The following is a 12,949-nucleotide window of genomic DNA, read 5'->3' on the forward strand; positions in this document are numbered from 1 at the left end:
GGCAGGCACAAAGATTACATGATTTTTCATGGCAACAGAGCAAGTCAGCAAGAGAGCTGGAATCAGAACTCCCAATTTCCTGGCTATCAATCCAATGCTTAATTCAGAGAAGGTTATTATTCTCTCTCACAAAAATATTCTCTATACCAGTGGCGGGCAACCTGCAGCCCATCAGGGTAATCCGCTAGCGGGCCTCCAGACAGTTTGTTTACATTTGCACAGCTGCCCACAGCTCCCAGTGGTTGCAGTTTGCCGTTCCGGGCATAGCGACGGCCGAGGCAATGGTTCGGGGAGCAGTGTCCGCTGCATCAGACGCTGCCTGGAGTGTCGCCCTGGCCGCAGTCATGCCCTCCTCCATGATCACCCGGAACTCCTTCCTGGAAGCCTCAGGAACGGAGCCCTCGAACTTGGCCACGACTTACCACATGTTAAAGTCATAGCATCCCAGGAGGACCTGGTGGTTGGCCACCCCTCAGCTGGAGACTGGAGGATGAATAAACCTTATGCCCAAACAAGTCTAGTCTCTTGGAATCTTTATTCTTAGGGGTAGCCTTGGGTTGACCTTGTCGTTCCCTGTGGTTAACCGTCTCATGGCCTTTGGATGGCACAAATTACTTTTGTTCAGCCCTCTTGGAGATGGGTGGCAGGGAGGAAGGATTTTCCCCACAAGGCTTTAGTAATCTTAGAGGCTCCATCATGAAGGGGCAGAGCCACCCTGGCTGGTGCTGTGGAGCAGAGGACATTGAAAAGAGTCTCCGAGGGCTCCTCTAACTCCTCCGCTTGAAGGCCCAGGTTGGCAGCGAGCCTCTTCAGTAGTTACTGGTGCACTTTAGTGTCATCCAGAGGAACCGGGGGCATTATAGCCTCGTCAGGTGATGACGAGGAAGATGCCGGTGCCATAGGATCCTCCACAACCACTGGTCCCCTACTCCCTCTTGGACCTGCGGGGTCCTCTCATCCAAGGCTTCTTGCACTGGAAGAGGGCGGGAGAGAGAGGCAACTGGTCTCATCGAAGGTCCGGACACTAAGCGGGCAGCCTGGGAGGGCTGGGTGAACCCCCACAGGTTCCATGGATACCACGGCGCCAGCCACTGGGCCTGAGGCCACAGGGCTTGTTTCAGTGCCGATAATGTAGCTGGTACCACTGGTACTGGAGCTTGTCCCACCATCAGGACATCCCTCCTTCCAAACCAGGGCAGGATCCTGAGTGGTCGCTCTCAGGCGACCAGGACAGAGCGGAAGGGTGGTTCTGTCTCGACCAGTGCTGGTCGCTCTGCCTGGAGTCCGATCTGGAACGAGGTCTTCAGGACCGGCGGCGCTCGACGGATCCGCGACAACCTAGAGCCGGCGATCTACGTCTCGCGCTTGACGAATAGTACCGGGATGAAGAGCGGGACCGGGAATTGGAACAGGCCCAGTGCTGGGAAGGGTCTGCACACAGTGATGCCCTCCTAGGGGATCAGTGATGGTCTGAGGAATGGTAGTATTAATCCCTCGACAGGTCCCTGGAGCAGTTCCACGGTCTCGGAGATACTGGGTGCCGGGACCAGTACTCCTGCCAGTGGGCGCATGCCCCCAGAGGTCTGCGCCCAGTTGCCGGAGAGCTGCGCCTCAAGCCTCTCGGCCTGCCCAAGGTCCGAGGATGAATGGGACTGTGCTGCATATTTGCCTTTCACGGTCAGATGCGTGGCGGCTACAGCAGGGCGAGCGCTGGTGGGACATTTCCCGTGATGGGGAACAGTGTCACTTAGGTGGGGACCGTAGCGGTCCAAACGCGGGTTTACCCCATGGCTGGGGAACTGTGGGAGCCGGTGTGGGCGGCACCGGGAGGAACATAATCTCCTGCACCACCTGTAGGGCCTCTGGCATGCATGGCACTTGGAGCTGATGGAGGCCTCTGCCACTATCCGGGGTCGCTGGCGGGGAGTGGCCTGGGACCTTGCTCGCACCTTGTCTTATCCTTTCCCTTGCGGGAGGTTGGAGACTGACCTCGCACCATCTTCTTGGGCTTCTTGGCCAGAGCCAGAGATGGGGACCAGTGCCGGCCAGTGGACGAACCCAGTGGGGCACTATGTACTGAGGTCACGGTACTCGGTGCTGAGTTGAAGCTTTACTCCAGTGTCGGGGTGAGGGCCGACTCCATAAGGAGCGCATTTAAATGAATGTTGTGCTCCTTCTTAGTCCTTGGCTTGAAGGATTTGCAAATCTTGCACTTTTCACTAACGTGCCCTTTGCCCAAGCAACGCAGACAGCTGCTGTGTGGATCACTAACAGGCATGGGCCTCTTGAAGCGATCGCTGGGCTTAAATCCTGGGGACCGGGGCAAGCCCGGTCCTGAGGCAAAGTCCTGTTTGGGACCTATGAAGTCTCTAATTATAGTTAAGGGATTTACTAACACTAACAGAAAACTATAGACACTATAATCCAAGGATTAACAAATTAGTATGAACAAGAACGCAACAGTTCTAGCCCCATCGCTGGTGGCAAAAATGAATTGGGGGGAGCGGGGGGAGCCGGTGGTGCCCTATATACTGCGACATGTGTGCGCCGCTCCAAGGGGGTGCCAGAGCTGGTCCCCTATGGATATTGCTGAGGGAAAAACTTCGGCATTGGTGCATGTGGCGAGCACACACACCTAAGTTGAATGGACATGAGCAAGCACTCGAAGAAGAACCTTTAGTAATTCAGCAAAAGATCTGTGATGAAATAAATGACAAAAACATCATTAGGATGGCAAGAGGATTTATGTTTGGATATATTTGTATAGGTTTTCCTCACCTTGAAAACCCTTCCCGTAGACAAGAGTGAACAGAACACTAAGCTAGGAGCTATTCCCACAGGTGTAATGGTCAGCCACTGTTTGCAATGTCATGAAACTGGGCAGCAAAATAAAAAGATGAAAGGACAAACCTCTGTGAACTGACCATCCCTTTAGGGTTGCTACTAACTTCAATTCTTATAGGACAGAATTGCATCTCTCTCTCCCAGAAGCTGCAACATTATTTCTTGATTTCATGATGCCTTGCCAGGACACAATAGCATCATCTACCATGCAATGCGTCAGCAAATGAAAAATGCAAATATAGTAGGCAGCAAGTCTAGGCCTAGTTGTCTGTATTTTATAATGATGTTTGGTATCAGGAAATTGCAACTGCCACCTTAGAGAGTTAAAGCAAAAGTAATATATTCCAATTATACCAATCGAAATCCTGGAATTTAAAGTTACATACATTTTTTCCTGGTTTTCCTCTTGCGTAAGTTCTGATTTAAAGGGAAAGTATGTTTAAAAAAAACAAAAACAAAAGCAACTACTTGGAAGTTTCTTCACTCACCCAACATTTAGAGCTTTCACATTAAACCTGTGGAATGGATAAGTCATTTCAATAGGAGTAGACTATGTTAACCTACAGCTGATTAAAAAGCCTCAAACAAAACGCATATCCACATATATTCAAACTCCAGATATTTCAGGGACTTTCCAACCACCTGGAAATTTAATTGAGGTGTGGATTTAGGTGTTTTTAGGGATTTTTATTTAATTGAGGTGTGGATTTAGGTGTTTTTAGGGTTTTTTTTAATTGTATTTTTCATGTAAGAGTCTTTGTTACTTTCTCACCCTAAATATAATTTAATCCAGGGGGATAATCAAGAACATCTCTCTAGGATGAAACTTTGCATGTACAAACTACAAGTGCAATTGCTATTTTGTATGTCCTAATCTTTTATTTAATATTTACTTTACTTCCCACCCATCAGGAACCTGTAAAACTGGTACAGGAAATAGACTGGCTTTTGATCCATTATGAATGTATTGCTTTTGCCACAGTGTTGTAACAGAAGGCTGGTTTAAAGTGTACATGTAGCTTGGTCCTACGCCACTCATGCTGATTCCTAACCATAGCTGCTATATTGAGGGCCTTGTGACAGACAGCACTAATTTATAAGCCATATTCTTGCTTTAGTACAACTGCCAAGTTTTCACTTACGGAAGTATTTCAGCGTCTCTTCTATTTGCTCAGTTGTTAAGTCGATACTGGCATCAGGAGAAATGAGAGGCGTATGAAGCCAGTCGTCGTGGTCATAACCATAGATTGTATCTGCTCTCAGCTTGTAATGGGGCAGCTGTTCTTCCAGCAGACTGATGATTTCAACTTCAGGAAGATCAGTACTATTGCACACATCTGAAAGGAAGAAAAGAAACATATAGCCCATGTTAATTACTTCAAATAACTGAGCTCTTACGTTTTAACATGAGCCAGGCAAGCATGTCAGTTTACTTCAATATTGGCAAGAGTTTCCTAAAAAGAACAGTGAGCAATACACACTGTTTTGGAATGCATGACTGAGAGAGGTTGGTAACAGGAGAAACAAGAGGTGTGTAAGCACAGGGTTGGCGACTCATAGGATCATAGAACCATAGAATTAGAAGGGACTGCAAGGGTCATCTAGTCTAGCCCTCTGCCAAGATGCAGAATTTGTTGTGTCTAAACCACTTGAGACAGATGGCTATCCAGCCTCTTTTTGAAAACTTCCAGTGAAGGAGCTTCCATGACTTCCCTAGGGAGTCTGTCCCATTGTTCTACTGTTGTTATAGTTAGGAAGGTTTTCCTGAGATTTAATCTAAATCGTCTATGCTGTAGTTTGAACCCATTGCCTACCCTCTATACTGCCCTCTGTGGCAAGAGAGAACAATTTTTCTCTATCTTTTTTATTGCAGCCTTTCAAGTATTTGAAGATTGCTATCATGTCGCTCCTTAATCTCCTCTTTTCCAAACTAAACATATCTAGTTCCTTCAGCCTTTGCTCACATGGCTTGCATTCCATTCCTTTGATCACTTTTGTCACTCGCCTCTGGATCTTTTCCAGTTTCTCTACATCCTTTCTCTGCAGCAGTGACCAAAACTGGACGCAGTAATCCAGCTGAGGCCTAACTAGCGCTGAGTAGAGCAGTAGTATCACCTCCTGTGATTTGTGTACTATGTCTCTGTTACTGCAACCCAAACTGCATTTCCTTTTTTTTTTTTTGGGGGGGGGGGGGGGGGGGAGAGGAGGGCAACAGTGTTGCATTGACAACTCACGTTGAGGTTGTGATCCACCACTACTTCCAGATCCTTGTCAGCAATGCTGCTGCGAAGTCAGTTATCCCCCAATCTGTATTTGTGTATTTGGTTTTTTCCTCCCTAAGTTTAGGGACTTACATTTGTCTTTGTTGAATTTCATGTTGTTGTCCATAGCCCAGTTTTCCAATTGATCAAGTTCCACACATTTCAATTGTAAATTGAAATGGTAAATTACTTACAAAATGTCCTGCTTCATAATCAGAAACAAGGCAGAGCACTAAATAGCATTTTCAGATTGGTAGGGCAGAATTCTATAGCTAACCTTAGCTGAAGCAAAAATGTGAAAATGGGAAGTTGGAACACAAAGCCTTCTTCTGAGTGGGGATTACCAAAATCTGTTTTACCACTTGCCTTTCCTGCACACTGTTTAATGAACTGCTACCATGCTGTGTACATATGAAATTTATGGCCCCTGAATTCCATCTTTAACCAATGCCAAAGCTCTCAGAATTTGGCATTTTGGTAGGGCACTGACTCACTTCATAATTTACTGTAAATAAAGCAACCCTGTTAGGCAGAAGTGACCTCATTACCATGATGCAACCCTCCAAGCTAGTGATGGACAGCTTTTCACTGGAATATATGTCATCGGGGAAGAAAGATATAAGAGAGACATTTCATTATTTTCCAGAGAACGTTTTATTTCTTCACTGTTCTGTTTTTCCCCTAATCCCCAAGGTTACATTTTCAAAAAATGCCTCTGATTTTAACTATAAGGCTGAAGCTGGCAAGGACGTGCTACCAAAGGGTAGAAGATGTGAAGAAGAGTGGTTGTCAAACAATCTGAATTACCTTGCTATCCATAAGCTTAAGTAAAACCAGGCTACTGATAGGACATGCTGCTTACCCACTTTAGTTCACATAAATATGTCATTCCAGAAACAGTGCCAAACTCTATTGCTCACACAGAGAATATTGCACATATAAATACACTACACCCATTTAGAGATATGCCCATTATGAATCAGTTTGTTTCAGAGAAAGGGTTTGTATGGTTTGATTCATTTAGACAATATGTGTTCACTTGCAAATAAGAGGCAAATTACTGTATACGTTAAGCTAAACTTTCGGGAAGAGGGGAAGGTCAAAATCAAGACATAAATCTTTGAGTGACTCTTCCACATTTCTAGTGTTTAACAAGAGCCAACATATTTACTGTTCACAATAGGCCAAAAAGGCAATGCATAGAGACTAGCTCATTATGCTTATGTCACAAACAGAAATTAGCTCCTCACAAAATTTTTCAACCACTATGCAGGATGGTATCAAACCACCATGAAACTCTGTAGACTGGCAATCCTCCATTCTACATTGGACCATCCATTCAACACTGCATTTGAGCATGGAGTCTTTTACTAGCTCTCACTGTAAAGAGGAGGAGGGAAGGAGAGAGAGAGACACACACTAGAGCACCGGGCCTGGTGCAAGATCTGAGACCTGAACTATAGTCAGCAAAGTCAGGCCATGCTGTGAACTAAAGTCAGGCCATATATTAAAGCAAATGCTTACAAGTTCTCCGTCTGATATGGTCACTAGGTCCAAAGTTTGTTGAGAGGAGTTAGAACATGGAACATACACTGGAGCAGTCCAGTGAATTTACTGTTACCTGTTATTTTTCATCAGCAGATGTTCCACTTTGCATTGACAAAGTTAAGTAAATAATTAAGATAGAAAAACAGCCCCCAATTCTGCCATGAGATCTATATAGGTGGACTCGTACCCATGCACAGCCCTGCTGATTTTAATGAGGGTCTTTGCAAGTGCAAAGGGCAGCTCACGTACATCAAATTGCAAAGTTAGGGCCTCAGCTCCTTCCAGTCCTGCTGGAAGACTAAGTTAGGTGGAGAAACAAAAAATTTCTCTGAAGGTTTGAAATCACTCTGGTAAATGAGGATATTTCTCTCTTGCTTGGCTGCCTCTTTCAATTATTGGCAAAACTGTGAGGCTCTCTTTTACATATTGGCAGCTATAACTATTTGATTGCAGGAGGATCCCATGAGGAACTTCTAAAAATACCTGCTAGTCTACATTAAACTCACCTTTTGCATAGGAGATGATTTATTGTAGGCTTAATAATAATTTAGATTCTTTAATCTCTCCCTCTGATAAGAACAGGTGCTGTAGCTGTAGAATTATGCAAAACATTTGCATACAACCAGCGGAAAAGTAACAAAAAAACTCAAAATCTTAGGGTCCTAGATTTTGTTACAAATGGGAAAATTATCACATCTGTGAAAACTTAATACTTTTTTAGTTCCTTTTTCTAATAAAAAAAGGAATGTATCAAGTGAAAATGGACCCACTTTTTTGCAGGAAGGAGCTATTTTATCAGCAAATATGATTTTGCAGCAAAAAAAGATTCAAGTTGTATGTTTCTGATGTGGCATAGCCATTTTGTCAAATTAAACAGAAAAATGAAAACCTAATGATGGGAAAAAATGTCTTATAGTAATCAGTGATCGATTATGTGACCCAGTATTATCACATGCAAAAAACACCAACGTACATGTACATGTTTATAGAGCTATGAATACTGAGCTGCTTTAAACTAGATCACTGGGATATTTCTCACCCAACACTGTTGGATCAACAAGAGTAAAAATTCTAGCAGTTTACAAAGTATGCATGTTCCCAAAATTTTTACACCATTTAAACCAAACTGATGGTCCTAGTACTCCATCTATTTCTTTATTTTTCACCAAATATCTACTATTTTTCTTTTCTGATGGGCCGGAGGCCTTATGTATAATGTATACACAGGCAATTTCATTTAAGGTCTCTTTCTCCAAAAGATTAAGATTATTCCTACTGCAGAAGTCCCCGCAACTCAAAGAAAAACAGGAAACTTTAGCATATAACATTTACGATTATAAAAATAATTCTCTAGAAGCACATCACAAATACTCATTAACAAAAATACTTCTCTCTTCTTTATCCCGATCACTTCAAATAACTTTTAGTTATGAGATCAGATTGCTGTATTATGGACTCACCAAGATATCTTCTGGGAATCAAAACTCTCCATTGTAATTTTCCTGTTATCCTAAATTATCACTTTTTCTTTAGCTTTATGTAGATTAAACATCTTACTGTAATAATGACTTTATTCAATAGAACATTACTGTAAATGGTGTTCAAGAAAATAAAGTTGGACCATATATTATGAAGACTGTCTTGGTACATCCTATAAAACTTTCTGGGATCCTTATAGCGATTACAAATGTGTGATTCTCTGCTGTAACTTGACCTCAAAAAGGAAAGTAAACTTTAAAAACAGCATAACCCAGATTTATTTAGTGAGAGAATATTCTTGTTTGCCAAACAATGAATTCATTGTACCTATTCCATGTGTGGCTGATTATCCAACCATGTCTACACTAGCGAGCTTACAGCTGTACCGATGTAGCTGCGCCGCTGGAAGATCATTCGTGTAGCCACTCTATACTGAGGGGAGAGAGCTCTCCCATTGACATAATAAAACCACCTCCACGAGCGGCAGCAGCTATGTTGGCGGGAGATGCTCTCTTGCTGACATAGCACTGTGCACACTACCACTTATGCTGGCAAAACTTATGTCACACAGGGGGGCTGCTTTGTCACACTCCTGAGCTACATAAGTTTTGCCAACATAAGTGGTAGTGTAGACATGGCCTTACTTTAAAAATAAAAAGTATGAGGAGGTACTATCACAAGAAATCAAGAGCTGCTAAGTCTCTTGCATTTTGCAGAAGTCTCCATTATTGGCACCTTTTGCCTCACATTGATTATTTTTGTAATTATTCATGCTTGTCTCTCTCAGAGTTGAAAGCTGTCATGCATTAGTTATAATGTACACACATGCAGCACCCCTTCCTCCATGTCATGAATTCCTACAACCCCACCAGAAAATCATTCATCTGGTGGTGCTGCATGTGTTGAGCAGGGTTTCCCCTGAAATTCCTCCTCCTTGACACTGGAATCATAGGCTGCTGCTTCTCTTCTGGTCCCAATGCTTCCCCAGCTGGATCAAATTTAGCATGGAGAAGCTGTGGTAGAGTGAAGGAGAAGGAAGCCAGCATCCACAGAGTCCTGCTAGTAGGCAGGAGATGGGGCTAGAGAAAAAGGACAGAATGAATGGAGACATGGACTGAAAGGAAACAGAAGAGAACGGGAAGGAACAGAAGCAGAATGGGAGAGGGCGCCCAGTCATTCCCCTACTTTCTTGCCAACAATTCTGACCACACTATCCCCTAGTCCTCCAGCAGACTATTCAAGTTCTCCTCCAGCCTCCTTCCACCTCCATCAATTTGTCACTACAGGCTTTCCCAATCTCCATCACTTCTGTGGCACGCAATGAGATAAGCTCCTGCTTCCTCCACACCTGCTCCTAATAGCTGGATAGAACATGCTGGCAGCAGTGTGTGGGGGAACATCAATGATTTGGTTCTCAACAGGGAAAAATCTCAAACGTGGAAAGTCACTAGTACTCCAGCAATCCATACACTGGGTCTGCAGCATTCCTTTCTCTCGCTGCCATACAGACTGTGGGGTAAGACGTGACCAAGATTTTCACAAGCAACCAGGTGATTTTGAGCGCCTCCATTTTGGGGAGCTCCTCCTGAAACATCCCTATAAAAGGACCTGGTTTTCAGAGTGAGTGCTGAGCATTTTCTTCAAGTTAGTTCTCTCAAAAACAATGAGGAGTCCTTGTGGCACCTTAGAGCGGGGTTCGGCATCCTTTCAAAAGTGGTGTGCCGAGTCTTCATTCATTCACTCTAATTGAAGTTTTTGCATGCCAGTAATACATTTTAATGTTTTTAGAAGGTCTCTTTCTATAAGTCTATAATATATAACTAAACTATTGCTGGATGTAAAGTAAATAAGGTTTTTAAAATGTTTAAGAAGCTTCATTTAAAATTAAATTAAAATGCAGAGCCCCCCGGACCGATGGCCAGGACCCGGGCAGTGTAAGTACCATTGAAAATCAGCTCGCGTGCCGCCTTCGGCACGCATGCCATAGGTTGCCTATCCCTGCCTTAGAGGCTAACAAATTTATTGAGGCATAAGCTTTTGTGGACTAGAACCCATTTCATCAGATGCATCGAATGGAAAATACAGTAGTAGGTATAAATACACAGCACATGGAAAGATGGGAGTTGCCTACAAAATGTGAGGTCAGTCTAACGAGACAAGGACTCCTCGTTGTTTTTGCTGATACAGACTAACACAGCTACCACTCTGAAACCTTAGTTCTCTCAAGTTATCTTAATTCCAAAATTCACTGCATCACTTCTTGAAAAAATCTTGGTGACAGTCTGTAAGGACCACGAGGTGAAAACAGGGGAGTCAGATGGGGTCTTTCAGGATGTGTGCTTAATCTCTGCATGGCTGACAGCATGGGAGGAGGCAGTAGAAACAGGAGGTAGGTAGAGGAGGAGGGAGAGGAAAAAATAAGGCATGCAAGGAAAAACTAGAGGGAGAGATCGTGAGAAATGAGAATGGAGAGAAGGGGGTTAATTAGAAATTAAAGCAATCATTATGAAATCTTTTCATAGCATGGACCACACCTTAGAGTGCAAGTCTTATAGGCTATCCATGCTCACAATCACACAAACTTCCTCCCTTGTTCCAGACTCATGGTCTCTTGGGATATCCCCACCCTCTTCTCCTCCCACAATTGTGACACATCCCTGGAGGAATTACAGAACTGCAGCATGGAAAATATGAAATGTATATTTTAAGCTGTCTTATAGTGACATTTATCAGTTGAGCACAAGAACCTAAGCCAGTATCATATGACCAGGCTGCTCTCCACAAGGCCAGAGTGCAAACAGCTGGGATAGGTAATTACTAAAATAGGGCAAGGGGAGGTGAAAGAAAATAGTGTGAGAGAGGAGAAAGACTACAAGAAGAAACTCCTTCTGCCCAGGCCAAGACGGAGCTATATGGGAGAAGAAAGGGGATATACAGGTAGGCGCCACACCATATAGGCAAAGATGTAGAGAACCCTATTCCAAGAGATAAAGTGGCTGGAGAGTAAGCTTATTACATTTTTTTAATACTCTGAAAATGTTGTGTGGTGTGGTGTGTTGTTTAAGATTTTCCAGCTGAGGATTCCCAGAACCCCTGGTTGCTTGGAAATAACAACAGAGAGACAGAAAAATACATTAATAGAGCACCATAAATCCTGGGGTGTGTGGTGGTATCTCAAAGGATTTCAGTAACAGAGCACAACTCATCCCTGCTATAACCAAGAAATTGCAGACACCCCTTGTAGAGAATAAATCAGTCATTTCATCTCAGGCCACCCCTTAATTCGGATTCAAAATATTCTGAATCCTATTTAACAAAACAAAACCAAGCCATATCTTTTCCTCACTTTATTTCAGGGTTCAAATTATCTCTCATCTGACTACTGAATATCATGATGGTAGATATCGCCACCTGGTGTTTAAACAGGCTTACTGTAAATGAACTAAAAGAATTAGCAAAAAGAAGAACAGGAGTACTTGTGGCACCTTAGAGACTAACAAATTTATTAGAGCATAAGCTTTCGTGGACTACAGCCCACTTCTTCGGATGCAAGAATTAGAGAGACAAGGCGGGTGAGGAAATCTCTTTTACTGAACCAAGTTGGTGAGAGAGACAAGCTTTTGAGCTTCACAGAGCTCTTCCTCAGGTCTGGGAAAGGTACTAAGAGTGTCACTGCTAAATGTAAGATCCAAGGGCTAGTGCTGGAAAAGTACGCCCCCCTGGCTGACACCCTGAGAGCGAAGGGCTATGAGGTGCAAATGGACACCCTGATTGTCGGAGTCCTGGGAGCCTGGGACCCCTGTAACGAGCGTGTGCTGCGGACCTGCGGGATCGGTCGACACTACGCACATCTCATGCGGCGCCTCATGGTCTCAGATGCCATCTGATGGTTCAGGGACATCTACATCGAGCACATCACCGGCCACCGACAGTACCAAGAGGCGTGAGCCAGAGTGACATCGTTCTCCCACTACAAGAAAGGGACCAAGTGACCTTCTCCGTTTGATCATATGAACTGGAACCATAAACTCCCTAAACATTAAATCTCACCAAATGAGGGTCAATCCATCCTCATCATCATATCCACTCATTATACTCCACACCCGAACACAACCACTCTATGAACTTCATACCCTCATATCTCAATGTCTGTACTTTGACCCATCAACCTTTTACCCCCAATCGGGGATTTGCAGACTATGTATTCCTCATGCCACCTGTTCTTAAACCAAACTTTGCGCCCTCGATAATCTGTATGTTATTCCCTGATAACCAGAAACTTCTATGCTCAAACTCTGTTCACTATTTTTTTTTTTTTTACATCATCTTAATAAAATTTTTAAATATGTAGTTAGCACATATTCTAAGGGAGCATTCAAGGTGAAGCGGCCCATTGACAGCCCTGTAGTCATAGGACAAAAAAGGGGAGTTAGTGGATTAGATTGTTGTAATAAGGCATAAAACCAGTGTCTTTATTAAGACCATGATTTTTAGTGTCTAGCAAAGTTATGAATTTAAGATCTCAGGCTTGTCTTTTGAAAGTGCTGTGCAGGTTTCCTTTGAGGATGAAGGGATTTATAGGTAAGATATAGTTATAGAGTGATCACTTTGTGAAAAGTGTTTACGCAGAGGTGATATGTTGTTTTTGTCTTATTTTCCTGTGAGACTTCATTTGAGAGCATAGTGATTATCTGTTTTCAGATACAACAGAGTAGGTTTTGAGGAGAAAGTCCAGGATATACTCCTATCATCAGTTCAGTAGGACTAGTGGCCTGTTTAATTTTTTTTTCACCCTTCCAAGACACCTTTTTGAGCAG

The 12,949-nt window shown here is 43.5% G+C and overlaps 1 protein-coding gene across 3 annotated transcripts in view; it reads right to left on the bottom strand.

The window, feature by feature from the left end:
• The window catches only part of TRAK1 (trafficking kinesin protein 1), a 112,518-nt gene that overhangs the window by 85,103 nt on the left and 14,466 nt on the right, over positions 1 to 12,949 (bottom strand). For all 3 annotated transcript variants that reach the window (XM_054019570.1, XM_054019569.1, XM_054019572.1), the window contains exon 2: positions 3,987 to 4,181. The gene's annotated coding sequence lies outside the window, so the exon portion shown is untranslated. The remainder of the gene's footprint in view (positions 1 to 3,986; positions 4,182 to 12,949) is intronic.

The sequence above is a fragment of the Malaclemys terrapin genome, chromosome 2 (assembly GCF_027887155.1).
Source record: "Malaclemys terrapin pileata isolate rMalTer1 chromosome 2, rMalTer1.hap1, whole genome shotgun sequence".
NCBI lineage: Eukaryota > Metazoa > Chordata > Testudines > Emydidae > Malaclemys > Malaclemys terrapin.